Genomic DNA, 17,734 nt, shown 5'->3' on the forward strand with positions numbered 1-17,734 from the left:
CTGTGTTTGAGAATTAAAGCTGTCTTCCATGATTGCCCTGCTGTTGGTCTCTTCACTGGGTCTTTGGATGCGGTGTGGAATTTTGATATTTCGGCGCGCTTTCCAGTGACGCGCTAAGGGACCCCCGCTTTATTAAGGTGACTCTGACAACACTGGAAATTGGATTTTCTCCGGGGTACCGGAATCATCGGAGTCCCCCTGGCTGTTCGGGACTTCGGTGGAGTAGGGGCTTTAAAAAGCCTCACGCTGGGCGAGGTGATGATGTCAGCCTTGCTCCCGCCCACAGCAATCCCGGGAACAACAGGGTGAAGCGGTTTAGGACAATTGGAGACGGCGAGATTCTACACACATGGGTCAAGAAGGACGCCCCATGGTATTAATGCTCACCCGCTCCACGCAACAACTTCGACCAGAAAACAAACATGAACAATGCATGCTGGGACTGGTAGGAGTTTGCCTTAATCGCGACCTACCTGAAGCTGAATGTGCAAGGTATATTCCTTTAAGGAGCGGGGCTCAAAGCAACCTATCAGGTGGGGGCAGGTATTTCACCTTAGAAGCATGACCCTCCCTGAATCATTCTTACCCCTGGCGCTGAAGAAGGCAGACAACGTGCCGAAATGCATTCGCCCTTTGGGGGCTTTTTGGGACTGTTACTCGCCTGTGTTTGAGAATTAAAGCTGTCTTCCATGATTGCCCTGCTGTTGGTCTCTTCACTGGGTCTTTGGATGCGGTGTGGAATTTTGATATTTCGGCGCGCTTTCCAGTGACGCGCTAAGGGACCCCCGCTTTATTAAGGTGACTCTGACAACACTGGAAATTGGATTTTCTCCGGGGTACCGGAATCATCGGAGTCCCCCTGGCTGTTCGGGACTTCGGCGGAGTAGGGGCTTTAAAAAGCCTCACGCTGGGCGAGGTGATGATGTCAGCCTTGCTCCCGCCCACAGCAATCCCGGGAACAACAGGGTGAAGCGGTTTAGGACAATTGGAGACGGCGAGATTCTACACACATGGGTCAAGAAGGACGCCCCATGGTATTAATGCTCACCCGCTCCACGCAACAACTTCGACCAGAAAACAAACATGAACAATGCATGCTGGGACTGGTAGGAGTTTGCCTTAATCGCGACCTACCTGAAGCTGAATGTGCAAGGTATATTCCTTTAAGGAGCGGGGCTCAAAGCAACCTATCAGGTGGGGGCAGGTATTTCACCTTAGAAGCATGACCCTCCCTGAATCATTCTTACCCCTGGCGCTGAAGAAGGCAGACAACGTGCCGAAATGCATTCGCCCTTTGGGGGCTTTTTGGGACTGTTACTCGCCTGTGTTTGAGAATTAAAGCTGTCTTCCATGATTGCCCTGCTGTTGGTCTCTTCACTGGGTCTTTGGATGCGGTGTGGAATTTTGATATATATATATATATATATATATATATATATATATATATATATATATATATATATATATATATATTAACGCTCAAAGGTCCCCTCTCCCAGCCGGGAAAGAAGCACGGCACTCTCGGGGTGATCGTAAAAAAGTTTTTAATTCACAACGCTAGCACAGACGCGGTTTGGGAAGGTTCCCTTCTTCAGTGTGTTCACAAGATGTGAACCGCGGAAGCATGTTTGTACACAGGTCTGTCAGGTAGGGAGTATTAACATCGAGATAGGACTAATCACCTTAACATTTTGGTGAGTGCCATCTTTGAATGTGCAAAGTTTACTGTTTCAACTGTAAAAAACGTTATCACAATGTCATCTTTTAGTATTACTTTTCAACAATACATTTATATACATTCAAACTCAATAAGTTGAAATATATTGTCCTCCAGTTAAAACTGAAGTCCCTTATTGCACGTTCTTAATCACAATCTTGCCGTGGATCGGCTTATGACGGCTCTATAGATTATCGCCGCCGGTTACCTCTCGCTGATAAGGCCGTGTATCGGCTTGTTTTTTATTTAATTCCCAGAATCCATAAGCAAGTTCAACCTGTTCCGGGCGCCCAATCATCTCTGCCCAGGGAAGCTTATTGGAATCGGTTTCCAGATATGTAGATCATTTTTTGCATGAATTCGTGGAAGATTTACCTTCTTTCATTAAGGACACTGGACATTTTCTTTCTAAAATTAACAATGTGAAATGGGAAAGTGATTTTGTCCTTATTGCTTTAGATATAAATTCCCTTTACACGAGCATTTCTCATGCAGATGGTTTGAACGCTGTCAAATTCTATTTGGGGAAGCGAAGCATTGCGTACAGTCATTACACTTCTATGCTGCTAAGAATGTTGGAAATATGTTTGAACAATAACTATTTTCTTTTCAACAAGGAGGTTTTCCAGCAGTTGCGCGGAGTGGCTATGGGGGCATGCTTCTCCCCTACCTATGCATGTTTACATGTAGGGTGGTGGGAGGAGCATGTCCTCATGGGTACTCTTGCCAGTTTTTTCCCCAATAAGTTAATACACTTTTGGCGCTTCATAGATGATATCTGCATGATATGGAAGGGGTCGGTGGAATCAGCCGCAGAATTTGTAAGTAAAATCAACGAGAACAAACTGAATCTGCAATTCACCTCTCAGATCAGTACTGAAATGATCCAATTCCTCGATGTAGAAATCTATGTTCTCAAGGGCACACTCCAGACAAGGTTACATAGAAAAGCAACAGCTGGCAATGCGATACTGCATGCAAGCAGTTCGCATCCTTACCATCTTATTAAAAGTATCCGCTATGGGGAGTTTTTGAGGATGCGTAGGATCTTAGTTCTGAGGTGGCTTTAGAGAGATGTCAAAATGAGGCATTCAAGAGATTTTGTGAACGAGGCTATCAACCTGCTCTGCTTCAAGAAGCAAGAAACAGGGCTAATGAATTCAATAGGGAGAACTACCTTACCTCTATTGTAGCCAATCCTACTCAGACACCTAACAGCGTTATTGATTTAACAGCTAGTAGGAATATTAGTTTAATAACAACCTACAATGTTGATGAAAAGAAGGTAAGTGGCATATTGAAAAAACACTGGCCTCTGCTCAAAACTGACATCAGCCTAGCCCCTCTGATACCCGAGGAACCCTCTATTGTAGTTAAACGAGCTCCATCAATGAGGGATGTCTTGGTCAGGTCAAGCCCAGAGGTAGTCTCTAAAAATATCAGGATTTCAGATAAATGTGGCTTTTTTAAATGCATTTCATGCAGGGCCTGTAAGTTCGGCATTAACACCAGTGAATTTCATTCAGCTTTCGACCCTAGTCCCATTAAGATCAGGAACCATTTCACCTGTCGTACCGATTTTGCGGTTTATGTGCTCCAATGTACATGTGGCCTTAGGTACATTGGTAGCACAAAGTTACAAGCTTTTAACCGCATCCTGCAGCATCTTAGGGCCATAGTGAATTCAGATAAAAATTATCCTGTGGCTCGTCATTTCGAGTTGGTCCACAACAAAAACTTAAATGACCTCAAATATTTCATCATTGATGCTGTACCCAAAAACATCAGGGGAGGAAATAGGGAGAGAGCTTTAAGACAACTGGAGAGCAAGTATATTTTGCTTTTATACACCAGAATCCCAAATGGGATGAACACAGGAGAGGATATGCATTGTTTTCTCTGATTTGGTTGTTGTACATACTGTGTCTAATCTGTACTAGTGCATCTGGTAACATAACATATTCTGCCTGTGGCTTAAAACTGAAAACTGAAATCTGATATCTGACATTTGCTGCCTCATTGAGGCTTAGTTTGCTTTTCTATCTGACTCTATTGGAGTTATAATTCTGAGTTCTATTTGAGGATTACAATGGGAAAGGTTTTCTTGTGTGTTCTCAGACCATACATATTTTTGTCTCTGTTTTTTCATTTGTTAGGAAAATTGTCTAGAATTTTTTTTTTCCCAATTTGTATTTGACAGGATTCCGGGATTTTATCCCTTTATGTCATGATTGATTTGAATTCACTATCTTGAGTTGGGATGTGAATTGATTATCACGTAATCCTGGTATATGTATATATGTATATATTTTTGTATATATTTATACATGGGCTTTTTTTGAGGAAATTAAGGGCACTATGTCCTAATGACAATTTTTTCCGTATGAATTATCACTTCCCCTGATTTGATTTGTGGTTTTGCTTATCTTTTCATGCATAAGGTTAATAGTCACATAACCCCCACAATTAAGGGTTCAACGTGCCGTCTAACCTGCTGTTTTTATTAAATTGTATTTGAAAGTCCTTTTTGAATTAATTGGGATTTGCACTGTGGTAATGAACTATGTTTTGCACTGTATATAGGTTTGCACTTGCACTTTTTTCTGGATTGAGCCACCAATGACTGCTAAGACCAACTATAGATTTTGTAAAATCCTTTTGATTTAGTGTATATGATTTTTTACTGTTGCCTCGGGAGCACCATTGATGGTTTGTAAATTTTCGTGAATTAAGTGTAATTATACGAATCATGAAATAGCCTTTTATGAATATGTATGTATAGATTCATGCATTGGGTTCAATAGTATGTCTTCCGGGTATTAAGGGACAGTATGTTTTCTATGTTGATCATTGCTGTTGTGACGTCAATCTGTGTTTTGCACTGTATTTAAACACTGGTATTGGTTCCTTTTGGCCATGTGATCAAGGCTACCGTGTTGTAGCCGAAACGCGTCATGCTGGGGATCTGGGAGCATTAAAACTACCCTGAACTAATCTTTCAGCGTTGCTGTGGTCTGTACATACGTGGTTGAATCGGCGTCCAGAGCCGATCAGTGGGACTGGTGAACGGATATATATATATATATATATATATATTATCGCTCAAAGGTCCCCTCTCCCAGCCGGGAAAGAAGCACGGCACTCTCGGGGTGATCGTAAAAAAGTTTTTAATTCACAACGCTAGCACAGACGCGTTTCGGGAAGGTTCCCTTCTTCAGTGTGTTCACAAGATGTGAATCGCGGAAGCATGTTTGTACACAGGTCTGTCAGGTAGGGAGTATTAACATCGAGATAGGACTAATCACCTTAACATTTATATACATTCAAACTCAATAAGTTGAAATGTATTGTCCTCCAGTTATAACTGAAGTCCCTTATTGCACGTTCTTAATCACAATCTTGCCGTGGATCGAATGTATATAAATGTATTGTTGAAAAGTAAGACTAAAAGATGACATTGTGATAACGTTTTTTACAGTTGAAACAGTAAACTTTGCACATTCAAAGATGGCACTCACCAAAATGTTAAGGTGATTAGTCCTATCTCGATGTTAATACTCCCTACCTGACAGACCTGTGTACAAACATGCTTCCGCGGTTCACATCTTGTGAACACACTGAAGAAGGGAACCTTCCCGAAACGCGTCTGTGCTAGCGTTGTGAATTAAAAACTTTTTACAATCACCCCGAGAGTGCTGTGCTTCTTTCCCGGCTGGGAGAGGGGACCTTTGAGCGATAATATTACACGGAGCACCACCGTGTTTTCGGCACCCACCTGAGAGTGCCCCGTTGTTGCAGGTGCAACTGGAGCGAACATATATATATATGAAGTGATGAAGGAGTAGTGTTCACTCCGAAACGCGTAGGACGTTGTGTCTGGAAATAAACCTGCACTTTAACCGAGGCCACGGCTCCTGTGTAATTCTTTTCCAAAATATCGGGAAGGAGAGCGCTGGTGGTGACGTGATTCATTTAAGGGGGTGGCTACCCCTGCCGTGAGCCCGCCGATACTGTGGCTTGGGAATAGCTACAACTCTATGTTCTTATATATATATATATATATATATATATATATATATATATATATATATATATATATATATATATATATCCATACTAATATTATAAAGAGAGAGCTCAAACCTTTGAGGCGGGTAATCTCAGTAACCACAGCACCAATCACAACACCCAATACAGCCTTGGAAAGGGCAGTTGCAGCAGAAGGACATAGGCTATGCAGACGACCATCGTATACATTTAAAAGGTAAAAGAACCCTGCCAGCAAAGTAGTCCCTTGTGGGTGTGTCTGCGTTCTGCTGTGGGCATGTGATGGGGGCGTGACAAACGCTGGGGGCGTGTGGTACGTTCCGCCCTTCATGCCATGTGAGTCGTAATTGTGCCGCATCAAGGGGCATGCTGGGGGTGTGACACGCTGGGGCCGTGACAAACGCTGTGGGCGTGTGTCTGTGCTGTGGGCGTGTGTTCGCCCTTCATGCCATGTGAAGCGCCAATTACGCAATTGCGCAGCATCAAGGGGCACGCTGGAGGCGTGTGTTACGTTCCCAACTTCATGCCATCTGGGTCGTACATTAATCAGATCGTCTGCTGTGGCCGTGTGCTGGGGGCGTCACAAAGGCGGTCACCTCGAAGCTTGCTAAGTAACCATTCGCAAGTCTCCCTTGGGGGACTGCCCGTTGTCTCACACATACTGGGGTGCTGAATGCAGTGTGTGCCTTGGCCTGGGTGCGTCTGAAAGGGCCGAACGCAGTGTGTGGCTTGGCCTGGGTGCGTCTAAAAAGCACTCTGGGCCGAAGAGCGTCGGTGTGGGTCATAAAAAAATAAGAACAGTGGGAAACAATCATTCAAGACTCACACAATTCTAATTGTTAGACGGTCGCCGCTGTCCCTCAAGCGGGGGCACACGCGACTGAGCGTGTCTGCGGGGACAATTACTGCAGCCTCTCATGTGCGCTGTTACTGAACTATCACATTAAACCAAATTACACGCGCCTGCTAACATCAGCCAGGGCTGTAGCCGGGCTCAGGCGGCGGATCACTACACTAATTACATGCGCCTACTAACATGAACCAGGGCTGCAGCTGGGCCTCAAGCGGGGGAACACGCACCTGCTAACATCAATCAGGGCTGCAGCTGGGCCTCAAGCGGGGGGAACACGCGAATGACCATATCTGAATACACACATTACACACATACTATTTCATACCCGGACAATGTTGGGACTGGCTGCTAGTTATAACATAAATTGAAAGTGTAATAGTTTAAAATTATATATGTTTAAATAGATACACATATATGAGTTTTTTAAATAAGTTTAATGTTATTTATAGTTTTAAATTATTTAAATATATTTAATTTAAATTACATTACTGTTTAAGGATACTATATTTCATGCCTACTATGTTTAACTATGTTTGTTTTCAAAAAAAATATTCTTGTTTTGGATATTAGTGTATAGCAAATTATTTTTTAATATTTTTGTTATTTACATTATAAGTATAGGATAATATTATATTTTTGATTAATATTTTTGACTGAATATTTATGTCCCACAACGTTTGTTGTTTCAATATTTTTTCAGTTTACCATAGTGCATTTTTTAACATAATTTTTTTTATTTCACTCAGGCCTATTAAAAATGTGGCTACTTCGAGACAATGGCTTCTGACAACACAGTTAATTTTACTGCAATTAAAATATGTTGTACTTGGGGCATAGCTTGGACACCACTCAAGATGGTCACCTAGCTTCGGAGCTCCGCATTGTGCCAGAACCGCGGACTCCCTTACAGCTGTGTTCGCTGTGTTTCTCCCCTGAATTTCAGCGATATGGTTTAGGCGAACATCAAGAGGCCTGTGTTTTAGGTATTTGCTGACTCTTCATTACTTTTTGGTGCTGGAAATCATGGTAGCTTTTCCCTTCACAGATGCAGCCGCCATTTTTTTTCACATCGTTCATGCATATCTCCTCAGTACTTCGTCGCAGTTGAGATATTATGAATATCTTCTTTCTTATGTGCTCAACTTGTGCATTTCATTAATGGCCTCAGCAGAAGTGTTTCATAACTATGTTTATTATATATACATTATACTTTGATAATCTTGTTACTCGTAGCTGCTCATTTTAATTCAGACTGCCTTTTTCTGCTTTTTCAGAGGTGCACATGTAATTCATTGGCTTAGCTATAAAGCTCCTTTACTCCAGTACGGCTACTGCTGATTCTGCTTGGCCTTCCAAAGTCATTAGCTGAGGGCTCTTGCATATCTACTAGCATGGCTCAGCCTGGTTCGTCTTCTGTAGCTGCTTCGGCGCTTCCAGTGTCTCCAGTACAGTCACCTTCTTCTGCCAACAGAAGACTTAAACAGTACCTTGCCTCTCCTCCGAAGTAGTCTTCTCTTGTTTCGCTTTAAACTGTGCTGGAGAAAATTCATGCATTGCAACCCTTCATTGAGGAAACCAATAGTCATGCTCAAGCACTGGATGATAAATGGTCTTCCATGGAATGTAGAGTAATTATGGTAGAGTCTTGGGTTGATGATATGCAGGATACATCTTCCAAAATTGCAGCTTTGGAGAAGGATGTGTTATTGTTGAAAAAACATTCTGAAGGAATATAAAATTAAAATAGGCTTAATAACCTGTGGTTTTATGGTCTTTTAGAAGTTCTTGAGGGAGGGGGCCCTATCTCCTTCTTCAACTAAATTTTGCCTAAGCTTTTGGATTTACCTTAAACTACCAACTTATACATTTAGCGTGTTCACCACCTTGGTCCTCACCTACCTTCATCATCTGCTGCTACAGGGCCTCATGGAATCAACAGACACAGCAAAATGCCGGAAAGACGTTCTGGATCTGCATCCTGCATTGGGTTCCATGGGTGCTCAATATAGATTCTTCCATCCTTCGACATTTGAAAAGCCAGCAAATCTCAGAAAATTCATTGAGTCTCATTTGATGATGTCAGTGGATACTGCTGGTCCTTCCTCCATACCTTGACTGTTGTTGCGTTTGGCTATTGTAGTGTTTTTTATTGACTGCTTCATGGACTGTTCGTTGGTACTTTCAACATATGTTTAAACTAACACTTTTCAATTCCTTTGCAGGTCTTCAAGGTCATTCTTTTATATGTTTCATATTTGTTCGGAATGGCACTCTTTTTTTTATGGGATCCCTCCCTAACCTTCCAATCAGGTCAATTCTGACTCCACCCTTGTGTGATGCCTACTGAGAGAGGAAAGGAGTTCTCCCTCAAGATAAAACTGTTTCCTTATCCCGCTCCTGTTCACAGCACCTGGGAGACCGTATGTTACTAGGGAGCACAGGACCAACAGTACCCTGGCATAATCATAGGACCGACTACTTCTCCCTCCAGGCCACTAGGACCGCCCAGATCTTATGTATACTTGTTTCATCGCAGGCCGTGTCGGATTGACTAGTCGACATAATATGCTTCAGACAGTCCGCAAAAGAGGGAGGGGTTTTGGATTTCGAAGCCCTACAAATTTCCCTTCTGGCGGGGATTATTACATAAAACACAAGTTTCGAAGCTGGAGCATTCATATGATAATCCAACATAAGACTGAAAAAAATTTTACCTTGGGCTAACTTCCACCTGCTGGAGCAACACATCCCCTAAGAAGCCACATACCTCAGTCCAAAAGTGCTTGATTCTTGGGCACTCCGCAAACATATGAAAATCGTCTGCTGCTGGATACTTACACCTGGGGCAGTTATAAACCTTCTTGGTCGCTTTGGATAATTTGCTAGGAGTCCAATAAACTCAGTAGGCAGTGTAAAGATGATTCCTCCTGAGTGTAGCTGGCTTCACTACTGCCTGCAACAAAGAAAAAGAGTCAAACCAGAGTTTCCACATTCCCTCATCATCTCCTCCAAAAGCACTGCCCCAGAGTTTCCCAACTTCCAGTTCCACCCCTTCCCCTGCTCCTAGAACGGCCCAGTACCAATATGAGACTTCAAGTTTCCAAGTACCCGTTCTGGAGACTAAGTCGAATTTCAGACTTGCCTCTTCATCGCCCCAAGACTGCATTGCCCACCAAGCAGATAGCTGGTAAAACTTGAATCTTGTCAGTGTTCCGCAAGTCAAGCTGGAAATCGACTCCCAACTAACCAACTGCGAGCCCTTCTGAAGGTCTCCCCAAAATCTAATACCATCCAACTTAAGCGGTTGACAGAGTTGGTCCTGAAGGCATTCAGGGGTGCCGGGGGAATCCCAGATTGGGGCCTGCTCTGTATAATATGGAATTTTCAAGACCCTTCTGATGTAAATACAGTTATTTAATGCTGCTCCCAAGATCTTAAGTTGGACCTTCTTGTGGAACTTGGGGTCTCCAAATTTGTACAGAAAAAACTCCTGTCCCAGCGGAACATCACGTAACATGGCCTGAAATAATAAACCTAAAGAGGAAGAATCAGTCTTATTGGATGAAATTCTAAAATTCTTAAAATGGAATGCATGGCAATAAGTGAGTAAGTCGGGCAAAGCGAGACCGCCCACATTTAGGCCTCTCCTGAGCTTTTTCCAGGCAATTCTTGGGGTTTTAGTGGCCCATATAAAAGACCCGATTTTACCTTGGAGTTTGGAAATATCCTTTATACTGAAAGATAATGGAATCGAATTGTACAAAAATGTTAATTTGGGCAAGAATATCATTTTGACGAGGTTGACCCTCCGGTAGATATTCAGGGGGAGGTTTGCAGAGCGCGATAATAGGCTACCAACCTCGTTAGACACCTTCTCCCAACTGATCTTTGGTATATCTGCCAGATTCTGAGCCAGCTGAATCCCAAGGTATCTCATTCGACACTTTGCCCCTTTTTTATATTAGCATAGTTCCATTCCATTATTTCGGTCTTTTCCTTGTTAATTTTATAACCGGAGACTTCACCAAATTTCTCATCAACTCCAACAGCCTAGGTATAGCTTCAGCGGGATTTGAAGTATACATGAGGAGGTCGTCAGCATAAAGAGCAAACTTTAACTCTAGTTCTGTAATTTTAAAAGGCTTAATAAGGGGATCCTCCCTAAGGGAACACACAAGAGGTTCGATATATAAATTAAATATTAGCGGTGACAGAGGGCACCCCTGCCTGGTGCCTCTCGAAATACTGAACCATTCCGTCAGAGCACCATTAACTAAGACTTTTGCTCTGGGATTAAAGTAAAGGGATTTAACAGCCTGCACCAAATTTCTCGGAAAACCAAAACTTTGCAGAGTCTCCTAAAAGTTAAAACCAGTTCACCTGATGGAAAGCCTTAGCAGCATCTATGGCGACCATCGTGAGTGGAAACTTTTTATCCATTGTAACATCTATTGCCCTTATGACTTGAAAGGTAAGCTCATTTAGCTGTCTTCCAGGTATGAACCCCCTCTGGTCTGGGTGTACAATGGCCTTAATGATCTTTGCCACCCTAGCTGCCAGTATCCCTGCAAAGATCTTATGATCAGAATTTAGCAATGATATTGGTCTGTATGACTCAATTTTCTGTGGATCTTTATTCTGTTTTAAGATTAAGGACACCGTTGCTTCGGACCATGACATAGGGGTACATTCTCCCTGCATGCATATTTTATTGAACAGATTTTTAAAAACAGGCACTACCTTATCCAATATCGCTAGATAAACCTCTATTGGAAGCCCATCTGGGCCGGCTGCTTATCCCTAGCCATTTTCTTAAGTTGTACTTAATCTCACTCTGGGTGATACTTGTATGCAAAAACAGCCTATCTGCTTCAGACAACTGGGGGAGATCCATTAAGTTTAACCACTCCCTAGCTCTCTCTGGTCCGGGTTTGATATCTTCTTCTTACAGATTATGCATAAATGATCTTGCCTCCTCTCGAATCATATCGTCATCATACAATAAAGCTCCTGACCCTCTTTGGCTCAAGCTCTTTATCTGATTTCTAACCCTGTCTACCCTGGTCTTCCATGCCAGAAGAGAACCACATTTTTCACCATGAGCAAAATGTTTTAACTTACTGGCGCACCATCTTTCTTTCAGGATCCTATCTAAATTGGCCTGAAAGTCCGCCTGAAGATCCACTAGCTCTCTTTCCAGCTGCGGCACAAGATTCTGGGAAACCAGAAAGGCCCGCTGTAATTCAGCCTCTTTTTCCTTAATCCTATTGAGCCTATCAGCTCCAGCCTTTTTCACAGATTTTCTTTTATTGATCATTATGGAACTTGAGAGTACTCTTAGATAGGCTTTAAAGGCCTCCTACACTATCTGGTCCTTAATGGAAGCTATGTTAAACCTGAAAACTTCATCTGTTTTAACTACTAGCTCAGACCTCACCCCCTCATTAAGTAGCAAGGTCTTGTCGAGGGTCCACCTCCTCTGGCACTCTTTATGTTTAAAATTAAGTATCAACTCAACAGCAGAATGATCTGATATAGTCGCAGGGATATGGGCTATAGACTTGAACTCCGAAAACATAATCTAATCCACCAAAAAATAATCGATTCTAGAATGGTGTTTATATTTTTTACTGTAAGAGAAAAATCCCTTCAAGTTTCTATTCTTAACTCTCCAAATGTCCAATAGATTGAACTCCCTAATGACATTTTTGAGCGCAGAAAACGTTCTAGGTGCGATAGTATACTTTGCTTTAGAAGTCCGGTCTAGGTGCTTATCCAGTACCAGATTAAAATCACCCCAAATTATAACGGGTGCGGATGTATTTAGCAAACTGGCCTCTAAGTTTAAGAGAGCCCCCGAATTATCTTCGCTTGGCCCATAATAGACTGTACGAACTAAAGGGGACCTACAAATTTTCAAGGTAGCCACCAGCCATCTCCCTGACTGATCTGTATCAAAATATTCCACCTTGGTCCCCGCGTTGCCTCTAATAATCAGTGCTACTCACCTCGTACAACCCCGTTGTTTAGACCTGTGCACATCCTGAACCCAACTACGCTTACTGAACCCCTGCTTACATTAATGGGCCTCTAGATGAGTTTCCTCTAACAAGCAGATATGAACCTCGCTATTATTTAAAAACTCACAAACCTGGGACAAATTCCTCCTATTTCTCAAACCATTCACATTCCAGGTAAGGAATTTAATTTTATTTGACATACTCATACTCAAGGCTCCCAGAGGGCTTCCCAACATGAGCTAGCATGTTTTACTTTAACTTGTATGAGGACACATTTTTCTATTTTTTCCTCCTTGCTCCCAACACCCTGTGCACCCCCCTCGCCCTCCCTTGAGAAACCCGCCTTTCATCCTATGGCGATAAATAACCACCTATTTGGGACCCCCCACCCCCCCAGAGCAGCAAAGGCAACTCACCCATTAAGTATAAAAAATATGACTAGTAACCAGTAAGTCCTGGCCCCCTACACTTTATATGTGATTTATTTATTTTTTAATTCATTATTTTTCCAACATTCAATCCATACCATGGGAGCACATCAACCCCCTGATTAACTTTAATTACCCCTTCGCTTGGGCCAAAAAAGAATCCACATCTTCTGGGGAGCTGAAATTATACATCTTATTCTTCCACATTACTTTCAGTAATGCAGGAAATTTCATTTGGACGTGTGCCCCCAAACTCCTTAGCTCTGGCATCCTGGAGCCAAGCGCCCATTGCCTTTGCGCTGTTCTTTTCCCAAGATCAGAGCGGATTTGTTAGTGCCCCGAGTCAAAATGAAGCGCCGTCTCAGTCAAAGCTCTCCCCAGAATCAGCTCCTTGATAGCATACGTTTGGAAATTAACTAATATTTTCCTTGGAACTTTTCTATCGGGATGCAACTTAAAGGTATCTCTGTGTACTCTCTGAATCTCTGACTCAAGATCAACATCTTCTCTATCCCTCAACACTCCCTCCCTGAGGAGTTTACTGACAAATGCCTTAATATCCCCCTTCTCTGATCCCTCCGGTATTTTAAGGATTTTCAGGTTGTTTCTCCTTGCTTGCATCTCAAGCCTCTCCATATCTGCCTGTAAAGATCTATTTTGAGCTTTTAAGGACTCTAAGGGCCAGATGTAGGTCGGTCGGTAACGGCCGAAAATCGGTATTTTCGGCCGTTACCGACCGGAAAATCAGAATTGGTATGTAGGGCCCAGAATTTTACAGATTCGGTAAATTTACCGATCGGTAAATTTACCGAATCTGTAAAATACCGAATCGGTATTTATACCTATTCGGTATTTTTGATATGTAGGTGGGACTCTTCTGAGTCCCACAACCCTTACCGATTCTGTATTTTACCATCAAATATATTTGATGGTAAAATACCGATTCAGGTGTGCATGCACATGTGTGCATGCACACCTGTGCCATATGACAGGCAGACCTGCCCTTAGGGCAGGTATGCCTGCCACATGGCCCCCGAATCTTTTTTGGGGGTGCTAGAGGGTGTCAAAGTGACACCCCCTGCACCCTTGTCAAAATCTGTATTTACCGATTCGGTAAATACCGACCGGTAATGCCCCATTCATTCCTATGGGCTTCAAAGCCCATAGGAATGAATGGGCCATTACCGGTCGGTATTTACCGAATCGGTAAATACAGATTTTTACCGATTCGGTAGAAGGAACATCTGGATGTTCCTACATCTCAACCCCTTAGATTTACCGATTTTTAATTACCGAATCGGTATGATTCGGTAATTAAAAATCAGTAAATCTATTTTACCTACATCGGGCCCTAAGTCCTTCGTGTTCCCCTGCACAGTTTCTGAGAGAGATTTAACTTCAGAGTCAAGTGTACCAGTTTGTGTATAGATGTCATCCAATTTAGTCTCCAAGGCCTCACATTTCTCATGTATCCCCTTCTGGTTTGCCTTTGATATCTCAAATTTAGAGAGCAGATCTCCCCTTAAGGATTGAAGCATAAGCTCAAGCTGCGACTGACTTCCACCCGACTTTTCCACCCCCCAGTCCTTAGTTTGATTGCCTTCATTTACTTCCTTCCTGCCGAAACACCACTACTGACCGCAATAGGCGAGGATTTTGATGGAACTAATGGGGAAAGAGTAGTGGTGACAGCGGCAATACTGGTGGCTGGAGCGGTGGTTGAAACATAAGGCTGATCAAGCATTAAAGAGGTATCGCCAGAAAGGGGTTTAGATTGATTAGCCTTAGTAACAACACCGGCATCTTTCTCCAGTTTAGTGAGCTTTATGAGTGGAGAGAAACAGTTCTCAAGCAAAATTGAAGAGGGGCTCTGCCGGGGGGTGGGAATTGGCTCCTTAGAGATGACTGCCTGCTCCATTATCTTAAAATAGGATTTCAGTAAGGGGGTAGTTTTAAAAGGGGGACGGATTGCTTTAGACGCCCTTGATTTTTTGGTATCCCCTGATCTGGTAGTCCTCCTTTTTCTTAGAGTCGTGGGAACCACTCCTCCCGAGCTCAACTCTGCAACCTCTTGGCCCCCTTTATTCTTAGGCTCCGTCTGAGAACGTAGCTGATATTGATTTTTTGTAAGAGGAGCCACCTCCCCTTGAACACCGGGCTCCAACACCCCCCCTACCTTGTAGCTTTCCAGGAGAGCCTATCTTGCTCTTGAGAACCTGCACTCACGCTGTTCTGCTGACCAAAGGGCCACAGGTAGGTGCCAAACCGGGGGTGACCAAGTCCCAATCCATGTGCTGGCAATCACTCCCTTCTAACACCCATCTTACCGCACCATAGCAGAAACCAGGGAGATAACGTGCTGAAGTGCCGCTCAATGCGTAGTAATGCACCGTAGCCTCTCCCCTCCGAAGCTCGGAAGTCGATCCTCGCAACTGCAGCCCAGATACGCACCCACAGCCCAGCGCGGCAGCATCCGTAGCCGCTGTATTCTCCTAGCTCTGCCTCCAGCCCCATGCGTGCCTCGGCGGGGAAAGAAGAGACCAGCTCCCGGCTCGAAGGGGAGCCAACTACCAGTAAGAGACGAAAAGAGAAGGGATCAAATTAAAATAGAGTACCTCGAGGTTTTACTAACATGGTGCCTTGTTCTTACCGTGCATACTACTTCAAAACGCATTCAAATCACTGCATGCTGATGTTATACCTTGCTGCTCCCGGAGCTCCCGCGACTGGCATCAGCCCGCCGCCATGTTCCTCTCCTGTTCGGTATGGCACTGGTGTGATGTGCCCTTTCCTGTTGGTCGAGCCATCTTCTGTGTGTCGCCACTCCCTCTTCCTTTTTATGTCCTGTAAGATAGGTATTTCAGTCATCAATTTATGGCATGTACTGTCTTCTTTTGTTCTATTTGTTTCCTTTCACGTGTTCTTTCCTCTTGCTGCCCCTTATATTTTATTCTTCTCAGGTTCGTTTCATTTTGTATTTTTTTTTTCTTGGCTCCTTTTCCTACACTTTTTATTTCGATCAAACTATTGATTGTGTAGCTTCCTATTCATTGATGCCTATTATATTCAGGGTAATATCTTGGAATGTAAAAGGTTTTGTTAATCCTATTAAACAGCCGAGAATGTTATCACTTCTAGCTTCCCATAACTCTGATTTAGTCATTTTACAAGAAACTCATTTTACTGAAAATGAGGCTTTAAAGCTCAAACGAAATTGGGTTGGTTTAGTTCTTCCCCTACTTCTACAAAGAAGAATGGTGTAGTTCTTCTGTGTCATAAAAGTCTAAAATGTTCAGGTTTTTCTCTAGAAACTGATTCAGATGGACGTTGGCAGTATGCAAAACTTCTTCTTAGTGATATTCAATCAATCAATCATAGCATTAGCTTAACTGTGTTTAATGTTTATGGTCCAAACCAACCAGATTACTGATTCTGGCCTAGTATAACAAAGAAATGTCTCCAGTTCAAGAATGATTTGTTTTTTATTGTAGTTGGAGATTGTAACGAGATTACGGACCCTTTCATTGATCTTTTTTCATCAGTACGTTTTATTCCAATAGATCTCACAAACAATTCCAATCAACTATTGCACAAAATTGTTTATTCGATGCATAAATATTATGCAATTCTACTGCTCAGGAGGCTTCTCCCTCTTTCTTCTTCTTTTTGGCCTTTGTGGTATGATGTTGAGCTTTCCTTTCTTTCATCTTGCACCCCTAAAGAAATCCTAGCTTTTTCCTCAAAAAAACAGGTTTACATCTTAAACTACACGTGCTCTTTGTTGAAACCTCACTTTCATTCTCCGATTTTATCTCATGACTCTTGTTTGCATTCACCACTTTAGTTTATTCATCTTATTACTATCAATTATAGGCCTATTTATTGCCAGTTTGGAGATAAAAGAGAATTATAGGGGTTAGGACTTATTTGTACATTTGAACCCTTGTTCTTTTCCTCAATTTCAGTTATCTTTTAATTGTCTGTGGTCATTTTGGTACAAATGTTTGGAGCTTATTTTAGATATTCTTTACTCCTTTCCATCAACTTCTATCACTCCAACGCCTGCCGATTCGCTTCTAACATTGCTTATAGTTGCTCCTAAAGCTGCCCCTATTTAGCGAATTTTTTTTTAGCCCAACCTTTCTCATGCTAAAACTAAGATAAAACTTAATTGGGAAATTTACTTGGGATGTGGTTGGTCTATTAAATTATGGAATAAAATTTGGTCCAGAATATTTAAAGTTTCGAGGACTGCTTCAACCACTCAGACTCTTTTCTTTTTGTATCATAGATTATGCCATACTCCTACCTCTATAGCTAATTTCGCAAAGCTAGCCAATAAGACCTGTTGGTCATGTGGTCATTCTAATGGAGATATAATACATATTTTTTTCTGTCCTCCTACTGCTACTTTTTTGGGAAACAATAGGGTCTCAACTTTCAAAAAGTGTTAAGTTGCGTTATCCTATGTCTACCTCTTTGCTTTTTCTAGCTAGTTTATCAAGTAGAGTTACGTTAAAGTTTCATGACAAGGGTTAATTTGATCTTATGCTGGTCGTAGCTTTTCAGCAAATTACTATAAATTGGAAATGTTCTACTGATATATCTTCTGTTGCATGGTGGAATAATGTTTGTCATTATCATAGGTTAGATGTTGTTTTTTCTTTTT

This window comes from Lissotriton helveticus, chromosome 2_1 (assembly GCF_964261635.1).
Source record: "Lissotriton helveticus chromosome 2_1, aLisHel1.1, whole genome shotgun sequence".
Lineage (NCBI taxonomy): Eukaryota > Metazoa > Chordata > Amphibia > Caudata > Salamandridae > Lissotriton > Lissotriton helveticus.